Source organism: Oncorhynchus nerka, linkage group LG26 (genome assembly GCF_034236695.1).
Source record: "Oncorhynchus nerka isolate Pitt River linkage group LG26, Oner_Uvic_2.0, whole genome shotgun sequence".
Classification (NCBI taxonomy): Eukaryota; Metazoa; Chordata; class Actinopteri; order Salmoniformes; family Salmonidae; genus Oncorhynchus; species Oncorhynchus nerka.
In genome coordinates, this window is record NC_088421.1 from 30647230 (window position 1) to 30660503 (window position 13274).

The following is a 13274-nucleotide window of genomic DNA, read 5'->3' on the forward strand; positions in this document are numbered from 1 at the left end:
GTTTTAGCATGCAGGTTTTAGCAGGTGTTTTAGCATGCATGTTTTAGCAGGTGTTTTAGCATGCAGGTTTTAACAGGTGTTTTAGCATGCAGGTTTTAACAGGTGTTTTAGCATGCAGGTTTTAACAGGTGTTTTAGCATGCAGGTTTTAACAGGTGTTTTAGCATGCAGGTTTTAACAGGTGTTTTAGCATGCAGGTTTTAACAGGTGTTTTAGCATGCAGGTTTTAACAGGTGTTTTAGCATGCAGGTTTTAACAGGTGTTTTATTATGCAGGATTTAGCAGGTGTTTTAGCATGCAGGTTTTAACAGGTGTTTTAGCATGCAGGTTTTAACAGGTGTTTTATTATGCAGGATTTAGCAGGTGTTTTAGCATGCAGGTTTTAACAGGTGTTTTATTATGCAGGATTTAGCAGGTGTTTTAGCATGCAGGTTTTAACAGGTGTTTTAGCATGCAGGTTTTAACAGGTGTTTTATTATGCAGGATTTAGCAGGTGTTTTAGCATGCAGGTTTTAGCAGGTGTTTTAGCATGCAGGTTTTAACAGGTGTTTTATTATGCAGGATTTAGCAGGTGTTTTAGCATGCAGGTTTTAACAGGTGTTTTATTATGCAGGATTTAGCAGGTGTTTTAGCTTTATTGGACTCTTGGTTCAAAATGACAAAATAAGATCAATGTATGGTACTAATACAGATCATATTGATATTCACCCGCTCAATACATCAATACAACATACCCCAACCACAAGCCATGGATTTGTGTGTATTGGGTATATGTTTTGTAATTTGTTAGATATTACTTGTTAGATATTTCTGCACTGTCGGAGCTACAATCACAAGCAGTTCGCTACACCCGCAATAACATCTGTATGTGACCAATAAAATGTGATTTGATTTGGATTACAGGCAACATCAGCATTGAGCTAAAGGGTAGAACTGACGCTTTCAAGGAGTGGGACTCTAACCCGGAAGCTTATAAGAAATCCCGCTATGCCCTCCGATGAACCATCAAACAGGCCAAGCGTAAATCCAGGACTAAGATTGAATCGTACTACACTGGCTCCAACGCCCGTCAGACGAGGTAGGGCTTGCAAACTATTACAGACTACAAAGGGAAGCACACACTACTTCTATATTCGCTTCGAGTCAAGCAACACTGAGGCATGCATGAGAGCATCATCTGTTCCGGACGACTGTGTGATCACGCTCTCCGTAGCCGATGTGAGTAAGACCTTTAAACAGGTCAACATTCACAAGGCCGCAGGGCCAGACGGATTACCAGGATGTGTACTCCAAGCATGCACTGACCAACTGGCAAGTGTCTTCACTGACATTTTCAACCTGTCCCTGACTGAGTCTGCAATACCAACATGTTTCAAGCAGACCACCATAGTTCCTGTGCCCAAGAAGACTAAGGCAAACTGCCTAAATGACTACCGACCCATAGCACTCACGTCTGTAGCCATGGTCATGGCTCACATCGACACCATCATCCCAGAAACCCTAGACCCACTCCAATTTGCATACCGCCCGAACAGATCCACAGATGATGTCATCTCTATTGCACTCCACACAGCCCTTTCTTACCTGGACAAAAGGAACACCTATGTGAGAATGCTATCCATTGACTACAGCTCAGTGTCCAACACCATAGTGCCCTCAAAGCTCATCAATAAGCTAAGGACCCTAGGACTAAACACCTCCCTCTGCAACTGGATCTATTTTTTTACTTAACACTTATTTATTCTAAAAACTGCATTGTTGGTTAAGGGCTTATAAGTAAGTATTTTACTCACTCTTTCTCGCTCTCTATTTGAACCCTTCTCCCTCCCAATCTCACTCTCCCCCATCCCTCTATCTCTCTCTCTAATTGGCCATGGCGGCTGTGTAGATGTAACCAATAACAGCTCCCTGTCAGAGTTTCAATTAAAAAGTGGTATGGTGATATTGAAAAGGGATTAGCCCACAGATTGTTTTTGCTTGGGTTGACATTAGCTGCGTGGAATCCAATAATAACTGTCTGGAGTGTGTTTGGGGGGAGAGGAGGGGAGAGAAAACGATATTAGCTTCAATTTAACGCTACTATATTAAACTCAATACCGAAATGACACAGATGGCTTATTATTATCTTGGAAGTGGAAGAGGGAGTGCCTACTCTATACAGTGCATTCAGCCTATGTGAGGTAACACAGACTTCAGATAACACAGTGACTGTTCATTTGGCTGGACCCACCTATTGGTTTATAAATACATGCAGTATCCTAGGGCTCTATTCAGTCTATAACACTGAAGCGTTACAGATTGCACAATAGAAATGAAACGGTAAGGACCTCCCGGGTGGCTCAGTGGTCTAAGGCCTGTGTTCGATTCCAGGATGTATCTCGGAGTCCCGGCTGGGACCCGGAGTCCCATAGGGCGGCGCACAATTGGCCCAGCGTTGTCTGGTTTAGGGGAGGGTTTTGCCGGGGGGCTTTACTTGGCTCATCGACACTTTAGCAACTCCTTGTGGCGAGCCGGGTGCCTGCAGGCTGATTCGGTTGTCAGTTGAACAGTGTTTCCCCCTGGTGCAGCTGACATCCGGGTTAAGCGGGCAGGTGTTAAGAAGCGCGGTTTAGCGGGTTATGTTTTGGAGGACGCATGACTCGACCTTCGCCCCTCTCTCTCTCTCTCTCGAGCCCATTGGTGAGTTGCAGCAATGAGATTGGATCGTAAACTGGATATCAGGAAATTGAGGAGAAAAGGGGGGTAAAAAACTAAAAACATTTAACGGTAATTTCCTGACTTGAGGAACTTGAGCTCAGTTGAGGAAAGTTTCTGTGAGACTCGTTGCTCCCTAAAATCCCATATTTAGGAGGTCTAAGTTAGGGGAGCGTTGGTTTTAGAATGTCCTCCGGTAGAGCAGTATCGATGTGTGGTCTGGGATGTTTACCTACCAGGCTCTGTGTGAGATAGATCTATTTTTCTGTTCAGTGGCATCTCTGCATGCCTGCAGACAATGACATTAGCAGCACAGCAGACACTGTGTGTGTGTGTGTGTGTGTGTGTGTGTGTGTGTGTGTGTGTGTGTGTGTGTGTGTGTGTGTGTGTGTGTGTGTGTGTGTGTGTGTGTGTGTGTGTGTGTGTTTATGTATATGGGTGTGTCTGTGTGGGTGTGTCGATGCTCATTGCGTTATCGCTTTCCTCAAAAACACAAACACACACAAGGTCTCTTTCCACCCACAGAATGGTGTCTGCTGTGTTGCTTTTGTCATTGTCTACAGGCATGCAGAGATGCCATTGAATAGAAAAATAGATCTATCTCAGAAAAGAGAGAAAGAGAGGGCAAAACAGATAGGATGAGAGGGGAGGGATGGAGGAATGCTTGGACAGAGAGAGAGGAAGAGAGAGGGATAAAGAGAGACAGACACAATGGGAGAGAGGGAGAGAGAGACAGGAAGAGGCAGAGAGAGTTAGAGCTAATGTCGCATTGCTGCACTAGGCACACTTAGGGGGTGGGATGACAAATAACCTTTATTTAGCCTGGAACATATGCTGTAGATCCACAGGATACAGGAAGTGGCTACAAGAACCTTTTGCACAGGATGTGTCCATGCACCTAATTCAACACTACAGCTCCTGCCTTGAAACACACAGGGCGGAGGCAAGGTAGAAAATACATGGATTTATTCATGAAGTGATCTGTAGGTGAGATGAGAGGTTCTGTTGTGGGAATAGGTAGGGAAGAGGTTTTACGATTGCAGTGGTTTAGTGATGTGAATCTCAACACCTACATATTGGGGCAGCAGGGTAGCCTAGTGGTTAGAGTGTTGGCCTAATACCCGGAAGGTTGCAAGTTCAAATCCCTGAGCTGACAAGGTACAAATCTGTCGTTCTGCCCCTGAACAGGCAGTTAACCCACTGTTCCTAGGCCGTCATTGAAAATAAGAATTTGTTCTTAACTGACTTGCCTAGTTAAATAAAGGTAAAAATACAAATTGGTAGCTTGGCCACACACACATTCCATCCTCTCTGTCTGAGTGTGTCAGTGTTATAGTAGACAGGTCTAACAGGGAGGTTTAACTCCCCCAGCATTACCTCTTTTACCTGTGTTGAATCATTTAGATGGAAGCCTTTTGAGTTTGAATACTGACGATTCCTCTTTACGCTTTGAGAGGACCTCCTGTGTAGAGTGGGCTTTAGTTACACTACAGGGGTGTACAGGGCAAGGCTGTGTGTGTGTGTGTGTGTGTGTGTGTGTGTGTGTGTGTGTGTGTGTGTGTGTGTGTGTGTGTGTGTGTGTGTGTGTGTGTGTGTGTGTGTGTGTGTGTGTGTGTGTGTGTGTGTGTGTGCGTGTGTTGTCGCCTCACAGAGCCCATGAATCGAGAGATAACAGCATTCGAATCAGGGCTATAATCCTTCTGATGTCTCTCTGCTTTGATGTTTGTGAGGAAGAAGAGGAAAATAGGTGAAGAGTGGTTTTAATAGGGGAAAGAGAGGGAAAGAGAGGGTGTAAATGATGGAGGGAGAAACAGATAGAGGGAGCAATTAATGCTTTGAGAGGCGGAAAAGATGGATAGAGAGAGAGAGAGAGAGAGAGAGAGAGAGAGAGAGAGAGAGACAGAGAGAGAGAGAGAGAGAGAGAGAGAGAGAGAGAGAGATACTTGCCTTGGACACTGATACCTCAGCACATGTGGAATACAGAAATTCTTCATGCCACATAATATAATTTCCTATGAGTTTTTTAGTGCTTGGTCAAACTTTACATTTGGCTGCTTCAGGATATTTCAGTATATCAAGGTGTTCAGAGGTTGAATACAGAATAGTGTCTAGTACCAGTATAAGCTTTAGTACTGGAATAAATGGCCCATTGGTACCGGAATAAATGGCCCATTGACCGTAGTTTGTCTGAGCTGTTTATCATCTATATGTCACTTTAAAAGCTCAGCGCACCATAAAGTCAGTGTTTTATACTGTATCACCACATCATATCACACTATCACACTACATTTCTCACCTACTGACTAAAACTCAGACAAGCCTCTCTATTGCAGAGATAAAGGAATATAGAATGAGAGAACAGCAGAGATAGAGTTCTCTCTAGTTCGGATCTCTGCTTGTTCTACGCTGATGGGATCAGTGGGCAGACCCCCATGTGTTAGCAGGCCTGTGTAGGGAGGAGAGGGATATGGAGGTGAGTTTGACTCTGTGTCACCGGGGTAATAACACACCACAGAGAGGCAGGTGTTGGAGTGCACTACACACAGGAGGGGAATAGGGTTCAGTGGATAAAGGGGCGTATCTCAACAGCCTGGTGACTTGCTCTACTTGTCTCCTTCATCTCCTCTGACACTGTTCTGAACACACATGATAGGTAGGCTGTACATTAGATCGGTATCGTAATATGGAAATACCTCCACCTTGCCCTCTGATTGGCTAGATGAAATTTTGTTTTGTCCAATCATTTTAGATATCCACAAGTTTGTAGGGGCTAAGGGGTCAATTTGGGTCTGGATGTAGTCTGTAAATTCCTTCATTCCACTACAGATTTAAGACTTTTGATAATTCCTTCATTTCTGGTCACTGAATGCAATGTTAAAGTGAGGGAACCTGTGATTTTGTTCTTTGGTTTGTTGTAGTTGGGTGAGTATGACTGGACTGATAAAAGTAGGATGTGGGAGGTACTTCCTGTTGATGACTCAAATCACTCATTGATCCCTGACACCTTATTGGTGTATACTCCTAACACCGCCTTTGCCTATTTCCTGAGTTCCAGAAAAATTACAAAAAAATGTGTCTGTGTTCAAACAGTCAATGAATATATAAATACATAATATGCACCTTTCATTTATTTTGGAAGACTGTCCAAATAAAGGGTTGACTGCTTTTTTTACTGGTTCAGTTCGTGTTGAACCTCGCACAATTGTGTAATAATGTAAAAATGTAGACAGAGAAACTTGTATTTATTAAGCTGTAATTTATTGTAAATAGAGAGAGTGGTGGCAATAACAATGTGACTTGATTTCCACATAGATTGAATGGAAATTAGAGACAGATGTTTCCACAGACCATTGCCTCATCTCCCACTGTCCATTTGCCACAGTTCCTGTAAAGAAGATTTCATTGTCAAAGGTATTGTATGAAATAAAAGTTTAACATATGGAGATTATTCATGAGAAATAAACATATCAATGTGACTTGGTGTTTACTGCTAGATGCATTAACAGACTGATTTCCCACAAACCCAATTTAACTTCAATCACAGACACCGGCGATACTATGCTTCAAAATGGAAAACCAATGAGATTCTCTTAATGGTCCAATTCTCATTCAACCCTAGTAGCATGTGTGTGTGTGTGTGTGTGTGTGTGTGTGTGTGTGTGTGTGTGTGTGTGTGTGTGTGTGTGTGTGTGTGTGTGTGTGTGTGTGTGTGTGTGTGTGTGTGTGTGTGTGTGTGTGTGTGTGTGTGTGTGTGTGCGTGCGCGTGTGTGCTCCTCCCTGACATTACTACACAAGTGAATTCCCCCAGTCTATTCAATTTCCAAGAAGCTGAAATATGTAGTGCTGCGACCGACCCTGCTCTGTGCTCCTGGGGGAATACATTTGATGTTGTTGAGTCTGTGGGACTCCGTGTTTCGGCCCTGTTCTGTGGCAGATGTTCTGTCTCCCACACGGGAGGAAGTCAGTCAACTAAACAGACAGTAATAACCGTCCGTATTGGGTTTTCTGCTGAAGCTGTATGATTCAGTAACAACAGTTGTTTATTGTGTTTCAAGTGTTTCTGTGTTTCAGTGTTTCAATTCAGTAACAACACCTCTGTTTCAACCAACACCTCTGAGTTTCAATCAACACCTCTGTTTCAACCAACACCTCTGTTTCAACCAACACCTCTGTTTCAACCAACACCTCTGTGTTTCAATCAACACCTCTGTGTTTCAACCAACACCTCTGTGTTTCAATCAACACCTCTGTGTCAACCAACACCTCTGTGTTTCAATCAACACCTCTGTTTCAACCAACACCTCTGTTTCAACCAACACCTCTGTGTTTCAATCAACACCTCTGTGTTTCAACAAACACCTCTGTGTTTCAATCAACACCTCTGTTTTCAACAACACCTCTGTGTTTCAATCAACACCTCTGTTTCAACCAACACCTCTGTTTCAACCAACACCTCTGTGTTTCAACCAACACCTCTGTTTCAACCAACACCTCTGAGTTTCAATCAACACCTCTGTCTGTGCTCCATGCAGGTTCATGTCAGACTACTCTCTCAGAATCGTAGAACAGGTATTCTAGAAGGCCTGGATTATAGGACAGCTATTGTGGAGGTACTAAAAGACCTGTTGCATTTGGAGGGTTAATATCAGGTGTTGACAGAATCCACTGTCTTTTCCATCTCAGTTCACATCAGTGCAGATGTCAGTACTCATTCTTATACAATAGCATGAACTTTACCCCCCGAAAACACACACACTCCCCTCTCTGCTGCATTACTGCATGAAAAACTGCTCAGTGTGAGGCTTGAGATTCCACAGAGGCTGGACTGCAGTACTGACACTCCATAACAGACATCCTCTCTTTGTCTCTCTCTGCCCAGACCATGCGTGATTCAATTGTCTTCACATTACCCCCTCCCCCAATTTTATTCTCCCTGCCATGACTGATGCTGGTTGTGTGGTACATGTGCCAATGTTCTACATGATGATTGGACCCCTTCCAGTATCTGGTTATGTGACTGGGCTGAAGGGGGAAAGGCTGGAAGGCTGGCTGCCCGCTACAGATGAGTGTCATTAAAGAGGTGTGTTCAGGGGCAGAACTGTTCTGTAGTGAGGGGAATAGGCAAGGTGACAGCACACACAGGCACAATCACACATACACACACATGTACAGTGCCTTGCGAAAGTATTCGGCCCCCTTGAACTTTGCGAACTTTTGCCACATTTCAGGCTTCAAACATAAAGATATAAAACTGTATTTTTTTGTGAAGAATCAACAACAAGTGGGACACAATCATGAAGTGGAACGACATTTATTGGATATTTCAAACTTTTTTAACAAATCAAAAACTGAAAAATTGGGCGTGCAAAATTATTCAGCCCCCTTAAGTTAATACTTTGTAGCGCCACCTTTTGCTGCGATTACAGCTGTAAGTCGCTTGGGGTATGTCTCTATCAGTTTTGCACATCGATAGACTGAAATTTTTTCCCATTCCTCCTTGCAAAACAGCTCGAGCTCAGTGAGGTTGGATGGAGAGCATTTGTGAACAGCAGTTTTCAGTTCTTTCCACAGATTCTCGATTGGATTCAGGTCTGGACTTTGACTTGGCTATTCTAACACCTGGATATGTTTATTTTTGAACCATTCCATTGTAGATTTTGCTTTATGTTTTGGATCATTGTCTTGTTGGAAGACAAATCTCCGTCCCAGTCTCAGGTCTTTTGCAGACTCCATCAGGTTTTCTTCCAGAATGGTCCTGTATTTGGCTCCATCCATCTTCCCATCAATTTTAACCATCTTCCCTGTCCCTGCTGAAGAAAAGCAGGCCCAAACCATGATGCTGCCACCACCATGTTTGACAGTGGGGATGGTGTGTTCAGGGTGATGAGCTGTGTTGCTTTTACGCCAAACATAACGTTTTGCATTGTTGCCAAAAAGTTCAATTTTTCTGACCAGAGAACCTTCTTCCACATGTTTGGTGTGTCTCCCAGGTGGCTTGTGGCAAACTTTAAACAACACTTTTTATGGATATCTTTAAGAAATCCCATGATCACTCTGGATGAACTGCAGAGATCTACAGCTGAGGTGGGAGACTCTGTCCATAGGACAACAATCAGTCGTATATTGCACAAATCTGCAGTTCATCCAGAGTGATCATGGGCCTCTTGGCTGCATCTCTGATCAGTCTTCTCCAGATTTGTGCAATATACGACTGATTGTTGTCCTATGGACAGAGTCTCCCACCTCAGCTGTAGATCTCTGCAGTTCATCCAGAGTGATCATGGGCCTCTTGGCTGCATCTCTGATCAGTCTTCTCCTTGTATGAGCTGAAATTTTAGAGGGACGGCCAGGTCTTGGTAGATTTGCAGTGGTCTGATACTCCTTCCATTTCAATATTATCGCTTGCACAGTGCTCCTTGGGATGTTTAAAGCTTGGGAAATCTTTTTGTATCCAAATCCGGCGTTAAACTTCTTCACAACAGTATCTCGGACCTGCCTGGTGTGTTCTTTGTTCTTCATGATGCTCTCTGCGCTTTTAATGGACCTCTGAGACTATCACAGTGCAGGTGCATTTATACGGAGACTTGATTACACACAGGTGGATTGTATTTGTCATCATTAGTCATTTAGGTCAACATTGGATCATTCAGAGATCCTCACTGAACATCTGGAGAGAGTTTGCTGCACTGAAAGTAAAGGGGCTGAATAATTTTGCACGCCCAATTTTTCAGTTTTTGATTTGTTAAAAAAGTTTGAAATATCCAATAAATGTCGTTCCACTTCATGATTGTGTCCCACTTGTTGTTGATTCTTCACAAAAAATACAGTTTTATATCTTTATGTTTGAAGCCTGAAATGTGGCAAAAGGTCGCAAAGTTCAAGGGGGCCGAATACTTTCACAAGGCACTGTATACACATACAGGCTCTCTCTCTCACACACACTCTGTATGAGCGAAAGTCTGTGTTCTCCAGTGTCAGACAGTCTGATCAGTGAGAGAGATGAGTAATCAGTGAGTGTGAGACCTACTCTTCTCCTCTTCTGTCCCCTCTCTGTCTGTGTATTATTAGTAAGTGATGAGTACCCCAGTAGATGAGTACCCCAGTAGATGAGTACACCAGTGAGGGTGAGACCTGCTGTCTGTCCAGTCTTGCCTGTAATTTCCTTTCTGGGATGAGCTGGTGATTTGCATGATTACATCAGTCAGTTGTTTATTACCGACCGGCAAACCAACAAATGCCAGCCAGGAGTGAGCACACACATAGTGCACTGTCATCATCCTGACACTCAGTTATTAGACCCATATCTATCCTACCTTGCCTTTCTAAGGTCCTCGAAAGCCACGTTAACAAACAGATCACCTACCATTTCCAATCCCACCGTACCTTCTCCGCTATGCAATCTGGTTTCCGAGCTGGTCATGGGTGCACCTCAGCCATGCTCAAGGTCCTAAACGATATCATAACTGCCATCGATAAGAGACAATACTGTGCAATTGTATTCAACGACCTGGCTAAGGCTTTCAACTCTGTCAGTCACAACATTCTTATCGGCAGACTCAACAGCCTTGGATTCTCAAATGACTGCCTCGCCTGGTTCACCAACTACTTCTCAGATAGAGTTCAGTGTGTCAAATCAGAGGGCCTGTTGTCCGGACCTCTGGCAGTCTCTATGGGGGTGCCACAGGGTTCAATTCTCGGGCCGACTCTTTTCTCTGTACACATCAACGATGTCGCTCTTGCTGCTGGTGATTCTCTGATCCACCTCTACGCAGACGACACCATTCTGTATACTTCTGGCCCTTCGTTGGACACTGTGTTAACTAACCTCCAGGCGAGCTTCAATGCCATACAACTCTTCTTCCATGGCCTCCAACTGCTCTTAAATGCAAGTAAAACTAAATGCATGCACTTCAACAGATCACTGCCCACACCTGCCAGCCCGTCTAGCATCCCTACTCTGGACGGTTCTGACTTAGAATATGTGGACAACTACAAATACCTAGGTGTCTGGTTAGACTGTAAACTCTCTTTCCAGACTCATATTAAACATCTCCAATCCAAAATTAAATCTAGAATCAGCTTCCTATTTCGGAACAAAGCATCCTTCATTCATGCTGCCAAACATACCCTCATAAAACTGACTATCCTACCGGTCCTTGACTTCAGCGATGTAATTTACAAAATAGCCTCCAACACTCTACTCAGCAAATTGGATGCAGTCTCACAGTGCCATCCGTTTTGTCACCAGAGCCCCATATACTACCCACCACTGCGACCTGTATGCTCTCGTTGGCTGGCCCTCACTTCATATTCATCGCCAAACCCACTGGCTCCAGGTCATCTATAAGTCTTTGCTATGTAAAGCCCCGCCTTATCTCAGCTCACTGGTCACCATAGCAGCACCCACCCATAGCACACGCTCAAGCAGGTATATTTCACTGGTCACCCCCAAAGCCAATTCTTCCTTCGGCCGCCTTTCCTTCCAGTTCTCTTCTGCCAATGACTGGAACGAACTGAACAAATCACTGAAGCTAGAGACTCATATCTCCCTCACTAACTTTAAGCATCAGCTCTGTACATAGACCATCTGTAAATAGCCCACCCAACTACCTCATCCCCATACTGTTATTTATTTTGCTCCTTTGCACCCCAGTACTTGCACACTCATCTTCTGCACATCTATCACTCCAGTGTTTAATTGTTATATTGTATTTACAGTGGGGCAAAAAAAATATTTAGTGAGCCAACAATTGTGCAAGTTCTCCCACTTAAAAAGATGAGAGAGGCCTGTAATTTTCATCATAGGTACACTTCAACTATGACAGACAAAAGGAGAAAAAAAAATCCAGAAAATCACATTGTAGAATTTTTAATAAATGTATTTGAAAATTATGGTGGAAAATAAGTATTTGGTCAATAACAAAAGTTTATCTCAATACTTTGTTATATACCCTTTGTTGGCAATGACAGAGGTCAAACATTTTTCAGTCTTCACAAGGTTTTCACACACTGTTGCTGGTATTTTGGCCCATTCCTCCATGCAGATCTCCTCTAGAGCAGTGATGTTTTGGGGCTGTTGCTGGGCAACACGGACTTTCAACTCCCTCCAAAGATTTTCTATGGGGTTGAGATCTGGAGACTGGCTAGGCCACTCCAGGACCTTGAAATGCTTCTTACGAAGCCACTCCTTCGTTGCCCGGGCGGTGTGTTTGGGATCATTGTCATGCTGAAAGACCTAGCCACGTTTCACCTTCAATGCCCTTGCTGATGGAAGGAGGTTTTCACTCAAAATCTCACGATACATGGCCCCATTCATTCTTTCCTTTACACGGATCAGTCGTCCTGGTCCCTTTGCAGAAAAACAGCCCCAAAGCATGATGTTTCCACCCCCATGCTTCACAGTAGGTATGGTGTTCTTTGGATGCAACTCAGCATTCTTTGTCCTCCAAACATGACGAGTTGAGTTTTTACCAAAAAGTTCTATTTTGGTTTCATCTGACCATATGACATTCTCCCAATCTTCTTGATGGTAGGCTTTGTTACTTTGGTCCCAGCTCTCTGCAGGTCATTCACTAGGTCCCCCGTGTGGTTCTGAGATTTTTGCTCACCGTTCACTTGTGATCATTTTGACCCCACGGGGTGAGATCTTGCGTGGAGCGCCAGATCGAGGGAGATTATCAGTGGTCTTGTATGTCTTCCATTTCCTAATAATTGCTCCCACAGTTGATTTCTTCAAACCAAGCTGCTTACTATTGCAGATTCAGTCTTCCCAACCTGGTGCAGGTCTACAATTTTGTTTCTGGTGTCCTTTGACAGCTCTTTGGTCTTGGCCATAGTGAAGTTTGGAGTGTGGCTGTTTGAGGTTGTGGACAGGTGTCTTTTATACTGATAACAAGTTCAAACAGGTGCCATTAATACAGGTAATGAGTGGAGGACAGAGGAGCCTCTTAAAGAAGAAGTTACAGGTCTGTGAGAGCCAGAAATCTTGCTTGTTTGTAGGAACTTGCACAATTGGTGGCTGACTAAATACTTTTTTCTCCCCATAACATCTCTACCACCTCCTGCTAGACCTCCACCCCATAACGCCTCTACCACCTCCTGCTAGACCTCCTCCCCATAACATCTCTACCACCTCCTGCTAGACCTCCTCCCCATAACATCTCTACCACCTCCTGCTAGACCTCCACCCCATAACTCCTCTACCACCTCCTGCTAGACCTCCTCCCCATAACATCTCTACCACCTCCTGCTAGACCTCCACCCCATAACATCTCTACCACCTCCTGCTAGACCTCCACCCCATAACGCCTCTACCACCTCCTGCTAGACCTCCACCCCATAACATCTCTACCACCTCCTGCTAGACCTCCACCCCATAACGCCTCTACCACCTCCTGCTAGACCTCCTCCCCATAACATCTCTACCACCTCCTGCTAGACCTCCACCCCATAACATCTCTACCACCTCCTGCTAGACCTCCACCCCATAACATCTCTACCACCTCCTGCTAGACCTCCACCCCATAACATCTCTACCACCTCCTGCTAGACCTCCTCCCCATAACATCTCTACCACCTCCT